The 12,999-nt window shown below is 40.8% G+C and overlaps 1 protein-coding gene across 9 annotated transcripts in view; it reads right to left on the bottom strand.

Moving 5' to 3' along the window:
* KIF1B (kinesin family member 1B) overlaps nucleotides 1–12,357 on the bottom strand; it is a 204,491-nt gene extending 192,134 nt beyond the window's left edge. For 2 of the 9 annotated variants that reach the window (XM_069079404.1, XM_069079405.1), the window contains exon 1: nucleotides 12,217–12,356. The gene's annotated coding sequence lies outside the window, so the exon portion shown is untranslated. Of the gene's footprint in view, nucleotides 1–12,216 lie in introns of all 9 variants that reach the window. The other 7 variants (XM_069079406.1, XM_069079408.1, XM_069079407.1 and 4 more) reach the window with 5 other exon arrangements.
* Between the last annotated feature and the right edge of the window lie 642 nt (nucleotides 12,358–12,999).

Here is a 12,999-nt window from a genome sequence, read left to right on the forward strand (position 1 = left end):
CACACACACACACACACACACACACACACACACACACACACACACACTAGCTGTGTAACCTTGGGCAAGTTACTTAACCCCAACTGCCCTCCAAAAGGCAAAAAAAAAAAAAAAAATTCATGAAAAGCGAGTCAATAGCCTGCTAAAGGATACCCAAAAAAATTCTGAATAAAATAACACCTTAAAAAGTAGACTAACTCAAATGGCAAAAGAAGCCCAAAAAGCCAATTAGGAGAAGAATGCCTTAAAAAGCCAAAACGGCCAGATGGAAAAGGAATTTCAAAAACTCACTGGAGAGAATAATTCCTTCAAAATTAGACTGGAGCAACTGGAAGCTAATGACTTCATGAGAAATCAAGATATTATAAAACTGATCCAAACAAATGAAAAAATAAAAGGCAATGTGAAATATCTCACTGGAAAAACTACTGACCTGGAAAATAGATCCAGGAGAGATAATTTAAAAATTATTGGACTACCTAAAAGCCATGATCAAAAAAAGAACCTAGAAATCATCCTTCAAGAAATTCTCCAGGAAAACTGCCCTGATGTTTTAGAACCAGAGGGTAAAATAGAAATTAAAAGAATTCACTGATCATCTCTTGAAAAAGATCCCAAAAAGAAAACTCCTAGGAATATCATAGCCAAATTCTAGAATTCCCAGGTCAAGGAGAAAATATTATAAGCAGCCAGGAAGGAACAATTTTACTATTGTGGAAATACAATCAGGATAACACAAGATCTAGCAGCTTATACATTAAGGGATTGAAGGGCTTGGAATATGATATTCCGGAGGTCAAAGGAGCTAGGATTAAAACCAAGAATCACCTACCCAGCAAAACTGAGTATAATGCTTCAGGGGAAAATATGGACATTGTAATGTAATGCCAAGGAAAGGCAACTTCCCAGGTTCAAAATACCAGCATAGGTGCTCTCTATTTTATTCAGTGACAAACCAAGAACAGAGAAGATCAAAACATGACATCATTCAAAATACAGCATTTACTAAGTGTGATTAAATCATCTCCAAGGCCTACCCCACCCCAGGACTTTCCAATCATTCAATCAATTACAAAGTCTCTGTTCCAAATACTTCTCCACCCCTAGGCTATACCTTAATTAAGTCCACCACAAAGCCCCTCTTCTCAAATGGAGATTAGTTTCCAAACATAAGTAAAATACATTCATTTGCTCAACCATAGAACACAAAAAGGTCAAAAGTTCCCCACCCCTGGATCACAATTGAATCTACCCCAGAGTTACATCAAGTTTAAACACAGCACTTAATACCCAAATGGAGGTCTTTTCTTCATCTTGACACGAGGCAAGTTCTCAGCAATCTTAGTTCCTGGAGAGACAAGGCTTAGCAAGGCCATAAGATACATTGCCAGTCCCTTCATGAATTTATCCTCTGTCTGTAGAACAGTCCTAGAACCCCTGAACACATTAGCAAAGCCCTCTCCCAGGATTTCTGTAAACATACAACAAGAAAATCCTTCTTCAGGGCTTCTGAACCAACAGAAAGGCTCCCAGACCCCTGCAACAACAGCACTGTCCTTCACCAGTGGACAGTATTCATTCTGTCTGCCGGACAGTCTCCAGACCCCTGCAACAACAGTACTGTCCCTCACCAGTGGACAGTATTCACTCTCAGTACTGTCCCTCACCAGTGGACAGTATTCACTCTCTGTCTGCAGGACAGTCTCAGGCCTTCTTAACCAAATGCCAGGTTCCAGGACTTCTTCAACAGGACAGTCTTTCACCAGTGGACAAATCTGGCAAAATAACATCAAAACAGACAGACAAAGTACCAGCAAAACAGCCATGTCTCCTCAGTCCTTGGCAGCTCAGGGGGCAGGTCTCAAAAGTCCAGGGCAATTCAAAGCGGCCACCAGCAATCTCTTAGTCTCTGCCTCTTCACGAGGTGCTGCTTCCAAAAAGAACTTCCGCCTCTCTCTTGTCTCTCCAAATCTACATCACCCGCTCCTCCCACTTCAGGACTTTCTTTTCACATCAACAAGCCCATCCCACAGGTGGGATTAACAAACCCTGGGTTTTAATACAATCAATTTGAAAACCAAGCCAATACAGGGGAATCTTTAATTGCCATTACTATCACAACATTCAATGAAATAAAGGACTTTCAGGCATTCTTGATGAAAAAAAGAGTTGAACAGAAAATTTGACTTTCAAATACAAGAAGCAAGAGAAGCATGAGAAGGTAAACAGGAAAAAAAAAATCATAAGGAACTTGTTAAAGTTGAACTATTTACATTCCTACATGGAAAAACGATAATTGTAACTCATGAGACTTTTCTCAGTATGAGGATAGTTGAAGGTAATATATATGTATACATATATATGTATTTTTAGGATCGTGTATGTGTGTATAAAAATATGTGAGTGTGTGCATAATATATGTGTACATGTATGCATAGGATGGGTTGAATATGAAAAGATGATATCTTAAAAATATAATTAAGAGGTGAGAGAGGAATATATTGGGAGGAGAAAGGGAGAGAGAGATTAGGGTAAATTATCTCATATAATAGAGGCAAGAGAACTGTTAAAATGGAAGGGAAGAGCAGGAAGGTGAAAGAGAATGGGTCAATCTTACTCTCACTGAATTTGGCTTAAGGAGGGAATAACATACACAAAAGCATGGAGGATGGGGATAAGAAGGGGTTGTGGTGACAGAAGGGAGGGCATATTAGGGGAGAGGGTAGTTAGAAACAAACATTTTTTAAAAGGGACAGGATCAGAGTAGAAAATAGAATAAGTGGGGCGCAGGATAGGATGGAGGGAAATATAGTCTTTCACAATATAACTACTACGGAAATGTGTTGCATAACTACACATGTACAACCTACATTGAATTACTTGTCTTGGGGGGGGGTGAGGAGGGAAGAAAGGAAATACTCTGAAACTCAAAGTTTCAAAAAACAAATGTTAATGCATGTTACATGCAACTGGAAAATAAGATACATAGGCACTGGGGTATAGAAATCCATCTTGCCCTACTAGAAAGTTAGGGGGGATGAGGGAGGATATAAGAGAGAACAGATTGGGGGAAGGGGTATTCAATAGGCTCACTATTTTGGGGTGGGGGGTAGGGGAGAGACAGGGAGAAAAATCTGTAACTCAAAATCTTGTGGAAATGAACATTGAAAACTAAAAATAAATAATTTAAAAAAACATATGGGAAAGATTGGAATGATTAGAAAATAGCTGACTGGGTGGTGGCACATTACTGTAATATTATGGTGTCATCAAAATTATAAATATGAAGATAAAGGTAGGCATGACATAGTAAACAGAGAGCAGGCCTGAGAGCTAGAAAGACCTGGGTTCAGGTTCTGCCTCTATACATAGGTTCCTGTGACCTCTGGGCAACTTATTAGCCTCTCAGTGTGTTCTAGGCAACTCTCCAGAGCAATGGGGTCAAACTCAAACAGAAGAGGGTGCCCCTAATCCATACATAATGATCCCTGAAGGCTGCATATTGACTTAGTTTTAAAATGCTAAAAATGCTTTTTATTGCATATTTATTTTGTTAAGTATTTCCAATTACATTTTAATTTAGGTTAGGCTGAGGCATTACTGGCAACAAACCTAGTGACTCTGATACCTTTGCTCTAGCATGCTTGCTTCCAGTCTCTCCCCACTCTGATTCATCCTCCATTTGGTCACTAAAGTGATTTTCCTAAAGTGGGTCTGATAATGTCAACCAGGCTGCCACCCCAACCTCAATCCCCAATTCAATAAATTCTAATTGCTCCCTAGTGCCTCCAGGATCAAATAAATATAAAAGGTTCCTTCTGTTATTCAAAACCTAGCTCCCTGACATGTACCCTTAAATCCAGTGACACTGGCCTCTTGGATGTTCCACCCTGCTCCTTCTCTGCTCTAAGTATTCTCTCTAGCTGTCCCCCCCATGCCTGAAATGCTCTCCCTCCTCCACTCCAACTACTGACCTCCCTGGCTTCATTTAAGTCCCACTAAAATGCCACCTACTACAGAAAGCCTTCTCCAATCCCTCTTAATTACAATGTCTTCCCTCTATTAATTATTTCCTATTTATCCAGTATTTAGCTTCCTTTGTATATATTTATTTGCATATTGCCTCTACCATTAGACTGTGAATTCCTTGAGAGCAGGGACTGTCTTTTGACTCTTTTTGTATCCCCAGGACTAAACAGTGACTAGCACACAGCAGGTACTTAATAAATGTTGACTGATTGATTGACAGACTACAAATTGCAGGGAAAGTGTTGACCTGCACTAGCAGAGGGAGTTCACTTGCCTGTATCAATGCTATCATAGGTCCAGTCTCTATCCTGAAGAAGAATATAAGGAAAGGTAGAGGGAACTCTACAAAGTAGTCAAAAGTGACATCAGAAAAATACAGGACAAGATCACAGTCAGAGCTAAAAGAAACTTTAAAGACTATCTAGTTGGGGAGGGGTTGGAGGGGGCATGACTATGGTTCAAGGGATTTATGTTAAAAATACTCTAACTGCTTAAGCAGTAAATAATTACCGATTAAGTTACTAAAATATTTTTCCTCTGTAAACCAGATTCAAGATTGTGTTTGTCTGATGTTGACCTAAAAGTGGCAAACTTTTGTTCAAACAAAAAAGGCAACATTGAAATTAAGTTTATACATGATTATTTTATATTAAATGTCTTCCAAGTTGTAATTTATTTCATTAAAATATTACTTATATTTAACAAAATTTGTAAAATAAAGAAATTTAATAACAAGTTTTGCAAATAATAGTGAGTATATAAGGCCTTGCTGAATGTCCCACATTAAATATTCCTAATATTTTATGGATTCCATAATTACACATTTAGTTCATATAACTGTAGGCATAATAATTATTATAAGAGTTAAAATTATATCACTTACACTCTTCTAAGCACTTTACAAATATTATCTCATTTGATCCTCACAAAAACCCTGGGAGGTGGGTGCTATTTTACAGATGAGGAAACTGAGGCAAATATCAGTTAAGTGACTTGCTTGAGACCACAGAGTTTCTAAGACAGATCTGAACTCAAGTCTTCTTAACTCCAGGCCCAATACTCTACCCACTATACCACCTAGATGGTCTGTAGAATAAAATTTTATGTTTTATAATTGTAATCATATAATGTACATTTTAATTTGGAGTTTGAAGTGGGGCCAAAATTTAGCATTATAGCTATAATAAGCACTTAGTGAATGAAGGGATTATGAGCAGTGTATTAAGGTATTCTGGGAATTCACAACACATTTTTGTTGTTATTGAAAGGGGTTCACAGAACAAAAAATTGGAAACTACTGATCTAGTCCAACCTTTTCATCTCATAGACAAGAAATATAATAAAATAGCCCTGATAGATTAAAGTGACTTGCCCAAATGTTCACATGGACTATCTTGTGCCCAACCTGTGGTAGAGCCTTCCAAGTTCACAATGGTCTAATCAGCCACAGTCATACACACTGTACCCTGACTTCAACATGGTGATGTCATTTTGGTCCTCTTCCAGCACCAAGGACAACAACCAACCAACTTATAGTAATGAACCTCAAGTTCTCCCATTCTAGGTCTCTCACTATTTCTACTGATACCGGTTTCCTGCTTTTCCCCAGTCCAGACCTGTGATTTCAGTCTCAGATAAGAAATTACTTGCCCACAGTCACAGAGCAGAGATAAGATTTAAACCCAAATCTTCCTGTCTCAACACCCTCTATCCCACACTACCTTTGATGATACAACTAAAAAAATTAGAAGAGAAACATATCCTATACCTCTCACAGGTAGGAGGAAGAGATACATTTTTAACCAAACAAGGGGCAGAATCAATCACAAAAGATAAAATGGCTCACTTTTGATTATATGATACTAAAAGGCTTCTGCACAAATGAAATTAATTTATCTAAGATAAAGGAAAGTGGAAAAATGGGGAGAAAACAATCTTTGTATCAAATTTCTCTGATAAGGATGCAGCATCCAAGATATATAAACAATTAACAGATACACACACACGCACACACACATACACATATCCCATGTCCCTATAGAGGAATGCTTGTGTGTGTATCTGTTAATTGTTTATATATCTTGAATACAGAGTTCTCCAAAGAGTTGCAAACTGTTAATAAAATAAAAGAATTCTCCAAGTCAGTAAGGGAAATGCAAATCAAAATGCCCTGAGGTTTTACCTAATAACAAGAAAATTGGCAAAAGATTAGAATAGTCAACTTTGGACCAGCCATAGGAAGAGAAGTACACTGGAGCATTGCTGGTGGAACTGTATGTAAATTAGTACAACAATTCTGGGAAGAAATTTGAAACTATGAAAATAAACTAAATTGTCCATACCCTTTGATGAATTCAGAGAAGCATGAAAAAGTCTACATCAACTGACAGATGAAAACAGCCAAGAAAACAATATATACAATGACTACAACAAAGTAAACGGAAAGAACCTCCTGTTCTTTTTAAAATGTTACAAAACGATAAAGAATAAACACGGCTCTAAAGGAGAAATAATATAACAAATCTGGCCTCAGACACTTAACACAAAAACTAGCCGTGTGACCTTGGGCAAGTCACTTAAACCCAACTGCCCTCCAAAAAAGCAAAATAAAAGAAGAAATAATATAAGAAGTTACATTCACCCTACTTCTTTTCAGAGGTGGGAAGTCCACAAGGGCTATACGTTGCATATATTTTCAGACATTCATACTTATCAACTATGCTTGTTCGGTCTTTTTTTCTTTTTCTTTTTTGGTCTTTAAAAATATTGTTAACACAATATCAATAAAAATGTATTTTTAAAAGAAAACAATATGAGAAATATAAAGCCAAAGGGAGCAGACAGAACTTCAGAGGACTCAGAAATTCAGAGCAAAAGCATTTTTTTTGGTTCACTATAATCTATTATTTCAATTGGTTGCTTCTACTATGTTAACTGAGGGTATTAAGATTTTACTTCCTATTACGTATGTTTCTTAGTCTTTGTTGACAATTAAATTTGTAATTATAATAATGATATTTATATTAAAAAAAACAATTTTGTATTCCAAAAAGAAATTACAAAAAGAAAATGCATTGAACTAGCCAGAAGTTGAGACTTTGACAAGTAAATATCAACAATTTGCTGCAGTGTTTTAAATAGTTCCATTTTCCAAAGAAAATAGACCATTATAGAAATTTTAGCAAGAAAATCTCTAACTTAAAGTAAAAGCACTTTCCTTCTTCTAAGTTTTTTTTATTTAACAATAACAAAAATGGACATGTCCCTTTCTGATTTTATATTTCTTTGATAATAACACCGATGATGTTTATTCTCTACAACTGTTTAAGAGTAATACACTGCAGCCCATTCATGTACACCATCCCTTTGGGTAACCTAAAACTTTTAGAATTGTGGTATTCTATGCTTTACATCCATAAGCATCACCAAAAGTATATTAGATTGATTGGTCAAACAGCACAAACAAAGAATAACTGATGGAGGGAAAGTCCTGTGATTCACTGGCGTACCCTTGAACAAATGCACCCCAAACCAAGAGATGTGAAAAAGGAAGGCTCTACCCACACTCTCTCACTACCAGCATGATGGATGGAGCCCCTATGAAGGATTTATAGGAGGATATGATAGATAAAAGTATCATTGAATAAGATGAAGATGGCCACACACAGATCAGCAAAGTAAATACTGCTGTAAAAAAAAAAGTAAACTACATAGGAACTTCATTGTCTTTTGAAGACCTGTTACCAAATCCTACTTCCAGGTACATCTGATTTTTTTTTAAGTATTCCTGGGGGGGGGGGGGAAGACTATAAAGCAAATTATTCTGTTACATCATCTTTTGTCATTTTGTTTTTTTTTACTGTAAGAGGTGTCCTTGGGTTAAAGGTCTGATAGCTTAACAAACCACATAGCATGCTACTCTGCTTTTAGCAACCACAATATTTTAAGAGCAGAATAGGATGGCATTCTCTATTCAGCACTGCTCAAACTACGTCTAAGCATGAAGTGGAAGCGTCTTGGATTTTAGAAATCAAGTTCACTTGAACTGAAAGGAGCTAAAGAAAATTATTCAAAATAACAAAGTAAACTAATAGGGAGCTTATTTATTGGAATACATGGCCAAGAGGACCTAAAAATTTCATAAAGCCAAATATTCAACCATTTCCATTTGTCGATAAATTTGTGATTTTGTACTGATGCAGCTAGGTGATTCAGTGGATAGATCACTGGGCCTGGAGTCAGGAAAATCTGAGTTCAAATCCTGCCTGACACTTAGTTGTGTGACCCTGGGGGCAAGTCACTTAATCTTGGTTTGCCTAAATCCACTGAAGAAGGAAATGGCAAACCACTCCAATATCTTTGCCAAGAAAACCCCATGGACAGTAGACATGACTAAACACCACCACCACCAACCACATAGGTACTCCCTCCAATGGTATGTTTCAGTCCATTCAGACCTTCTTAACTACAGGATTATTGATCATGAACTCCCATAAATCCTCCACAGGGGATCTTATCCAACATGTCGAGTGTCTTCAAGTAACACATAAATCTATTCCCTGCTTTATACATTTTATAAGACTGAATATCTATATGTTTAATTTAAGTATGAAGCATAATATAAATAATTAAGCACTGTAGTTGAGGTTATGGAAGTAGTACAAGACCCAGCCCTCTACCCTCCTGAGACTTGCAGTCTATTTGGGAGATAAGACTCAGACATAGGGCAACAAATATCATTGGAATTTGAATCACTTTTGGCTGGTTGATGGACCTAGTAAGGGGTAAAAATTCTTAGTTGTTGCAGAAAATAGAATGAATAAAAGAGAATGAGTGTTCACTTCAAAATATCTACAATCTACAAATGGAAGTCTATAAATAAATACCTTGAAGCCTCTACTTAAGGCATCCAATATTAACTGATAATGATCCTAGAGAAAAAACTAAAAAGATCGGTGGTTCACTAAGAAGAAATTCTACTTCAGGAAAAAGTCAAGGGTACATTTTTGTAGACTTTCTGCATGCTAACCATGCTGGTATCAATTTTTTCTAATTTTTCTATCAACCTAATTATCAAAAAAGGATATTCTATAAGGTTTTTTTTCTGCTCATATTTCTACAAGAACTGTAAAAATTCACTACTGTCCATTAAACAAGACCAGTTTTTCAAAGAGATAGTTACAGAATGTAGACTGAAAATGTCATTAATTTCAAATCCATCAGAAAATGAGCCATGTCAAATAAGATATATTTCTTTCAGAAAAAGACTTGCTTGGGTCAGCAACTTTGGGAAGGGGCATACAAGAAAGAACACAGAAGCTCAGCTCTTTATTTTTTGTATAGGTCAAGACTACAACCAGGAAAATAAGCTAGAGTGAATCACTCTGCCTTGGAAACATTTTGCTGGCAGACTATTCTTAGATATTTATTCATTGCATAGATTCAAACTGGAAAACATGAAAGGAAAGAGGAAAAACTGGATGCATATCTAGTCTTGTAAAGAAAAAACAGCCAGTCCTAAAACTTGGAAACTGTAATCAGTTGGATAAATTTTAGAAAAGTATTTGTCAAGGAACAGACTTTCACAAATACCTAAGATTTTGCTGCCTTCAAATCTGATTCACAATTCAGTTAATCTAGTCTCACATAAAAAAAAAAACTGTTGAAAACATATTTTGATAGAATTCTCCAATCCACATTTTTAAAAAAACCTTAATTTATTTTTAAGAATATTTTTGTAATTAGGAGAACCAAAGTTATATAGCCAATTTCAAGTTATCATACTTTAATTCAGTTTGAAAATGATTTGGTGTCTATGTGCCTTGAACTACAACATTACCCAAGAGTTTCTAAACCATTAAAAGGAAGACTTAAAACCAAAATTATTAAGGCTGTATATACTATTTTCATAAAATAAACTTTTAAGTTGAGTTCATTTCAGGAAGGCCTTTTTTTCCTAATAAAGAAAATAAAGGCTGTAAGCTGATCACTCAAGGTCCCATTCCAGCCTTGTGACTGTAGATAACACTAGGTGTTGAGTTCTCAACTTGAACTGAGATAATATAAAGGACTCTGATAATGTGAAGACTGACAACTCTTCCACAATATGATCAATTGGTAATCTAATTTTCTTTAGATAATCAACTATTATTCCAACTAAAGCAAGAAATGTCAGACTTTACTGTTTAGCTGAAGTAATGCTGAATAAAGATTTAAGGTTAGAAATATGCTACAGGAACAAAATGGCACCCTTTTCCTAAAATCAATGACATATCTCTTAAAAGCTGCCACATGCTAAACACTGCACTTCCATTTAAAGATATGACAGGTACTCAGAAACATACGATGACACAAAGCAGCATGTGTAATAAGTGAAGCAGCCACCTAAAACAGTGAGACCAGGAGCAGATCCCCTGTGGGCAGTCTACCTAAAGATTACAAAAAATAGCTAGTGACCTCAGTTATAAACCATTATTGAAATATTTTTTATTTAACATTCACAATTATAGATCCTTTAAAGATATGCAAAATATGCTGAATCAAGTACCTACCAGGATTAACCTCAGCATAAATCCTATTTGCCCATAGATAATAATACCTTCAGGAAAGCCCAGCCAGGGTTAATTCAGTAATACATTACATCTCACGCTAAGGGAAGAGAGAAATCTTGAGGGCAGTTCAGACCTGAAGCCAATTTTACAATTCACCAGTGAAAAAATATGACCTGGAAGCTCAATTCTGCTTTTAAGAAGTGGAATGTATTGTTTTGTTTTATATGAACAATGACTAGCCTACTCCAGCAGCCTCCCAACCCCCACAACTTGGCCTCTAATGCAACCAGTCACCCTGAAAGCAGCCAGGGCTGTCATTCTGTACCTTCCAGCAGCCTGGACTTGGCTCCTAAAGGATTGTCAGATCATCCTCCCAATATGGCTGCCATGGTAATTCTGTACTGTGAATACAGTGACTACATACAGCCTTTATCACATCTGGACATAACTGAATAGATCCCTTCCTTCTCAGCCTCTCTCCTCTTCCTAGCCTTTGGATCTTCAGTCTTCCCAGTCCCATTATGTATCTCTTACTTCATCAGTCTCAAAAAGGGGGATAATTACATTCCTAACTGAAGCCTTGAATGTCAGCAAAGACTTGAAAAACTGAGAGGGAAGGGTTTTTAAAAGAGGAAATACCTTTTCTATGGAAAGGGTAGACATTGCTCAGAACCTCCCCACCCTCTGAAAATAAATCAACCAGCTTATCCATGAGCCACTGGAAAGAACTACCAGGAGAATCCTGGCATCCGACTGCCTAGAGATCAGGTTAGCACACATCAGCACCTTGGAGGCTGGAGCAGCCAAGAACGCAGCTGGCCTGGGGTCTTGTAAGAAGTGATGGGTAAACAACAGGGGAAAGGGGATCAAATCCATAATCAAAGCCCTAACCCAGGCAAAGAAGCACTCCGAAGAGGGGCAGCATCCCAACAACTCATCGGAGGATATACAGCTTTCCTTCTGTGGGGAGGGAGGTGAAGAGAGACAGAGAAAGGCGTTGGGGGACGAGGATGGAGGGAGGGGAAAGAGAGAGTGGAAGGGAAGGGAGAAGAGAGGGAGCGAGAGAGGAAGGAAAGGAAAGAGGGGGGAAGAGAGAGAGATGGGGGAAAAAGGGAGGAGGGGAGGAGAAGAGGGGGAGAGGGGGAGAGAGGAACAGAGGGAGAGGGAGGAGAGGAGAGAGAGAGGAGCTGGGGTCCATTTGATACCCTCCCTGCAACACCAGCTGTCAGAGGGTGAAAGGATGCCCAGAAGCTTCCCTGATTCCGCCCCCCTCCACCCCGCTGCGGGGGCCACCTCCCTCCCGATCTCCTAAGAATTGGGGGAAGGGGTGGAGCGCAGGGAGGGGGGGCCGCCTGGCAGACTCGGGGTCAGGGCGAGCTCGCCCAAATTCCTGGCTCCCGCCCGTCTGTCAATCGCCACTAATGCGTCCCCCGCCCTCCCGCCTCCCTCCCCCTCCCTCAATCCTTTCTCGGCGCTCGCCCTCCTCCCCCAACCCCAGCTTGCCCGTGGCGGCGCGCCCCCTCCTCTCTCTTCTCCGCGGCGGCGCGCCCCCTCCCCGGCCCACCCGCATCGGCCCCTCCCTTCTCCCGCGGCCCCCAACGGCCCCCCCACTCCGGGCCCTCGTCCCCGGCCTCACCTCAGGACCAGCGCCGAGCCGGGGCGTGGGCGCGGCGGCGGCGGCGGCGGCGGAGGAGGAGGAGGAGCGGGAGCCGCAGTCAGCAGGCGCCGGGTCGGACAGCGGCGGCGCGCCGCAGCACCACCCCGAGAGGAGCCGCCGCCTGGGGCTGGAGCCGGAGCCGGAGAGCAGGGGGTCTCGAGGCCGTCATGGCGAGGCGCGGCCCCGCATCCCAGGGGCGACGCGAGGGCACCGAGGGAGGCAAGGACGCGGCTGCGGGGCTGGCTGCTACTCCCACCACGGCCGCGCTCTCACTAGCTCGGCTGAGGCGGCGGCGGCGACGACCAGCGGCGAAGGCGACAGTGGCGGATCCGCCCCAAGCCCCGCCCCGCCCCCGCTCCTTCGAGCCGCCGGCACCGCCCTCGCCCCCTCGGCGTGTCACGGGACACGCCTCCCAGCCCGGGAAACTGGCACCTCCTACAGCCAATGAGGAGGCAGAGTCCGAGGCGCTCCGAGCCTATAGGAGCAAGGACGGGCCTGCGCAGGGAGGGGGGCTAGCGAAGGGGCGAGAATTCTCGGGGACTCCCACACAGCGCACCCTGGTGGCCCCGGAGCCCGAGCCGGCGGGGAGGGTACCCAGGGGGAGGGGGATGTGCTGGGCCCTTGCTAAAGGTCATCTCGTCTATGCAGCCCGACCCACGGGCCTGCCTGGAATACCCGGGCGCTCGATGGATTGTCGGCAGCCGGGCCCCGCTCCAGGGCCAGCGAGGCGGGGAGGGCTCCACGTCCCGAGTCACGGGGCCC

Source organism: Petaurus breviceps, unplaced genomic scaffold (assembly GCF_028583685.1).
Source record: "Petaurus breviceps papuanus isolate PSGF00001 unplaced genomic scaffold, PetGlider_PUasm1.0 91041, whole genome shotgun sequence".
NCBI classification, from domain to species: domain Eukaryota; kingdom Metazoa; phylum Chordata; class Mammalia; order Diprotodontia; family Petauridae; genus Petaurus; species Petaurus breviceps.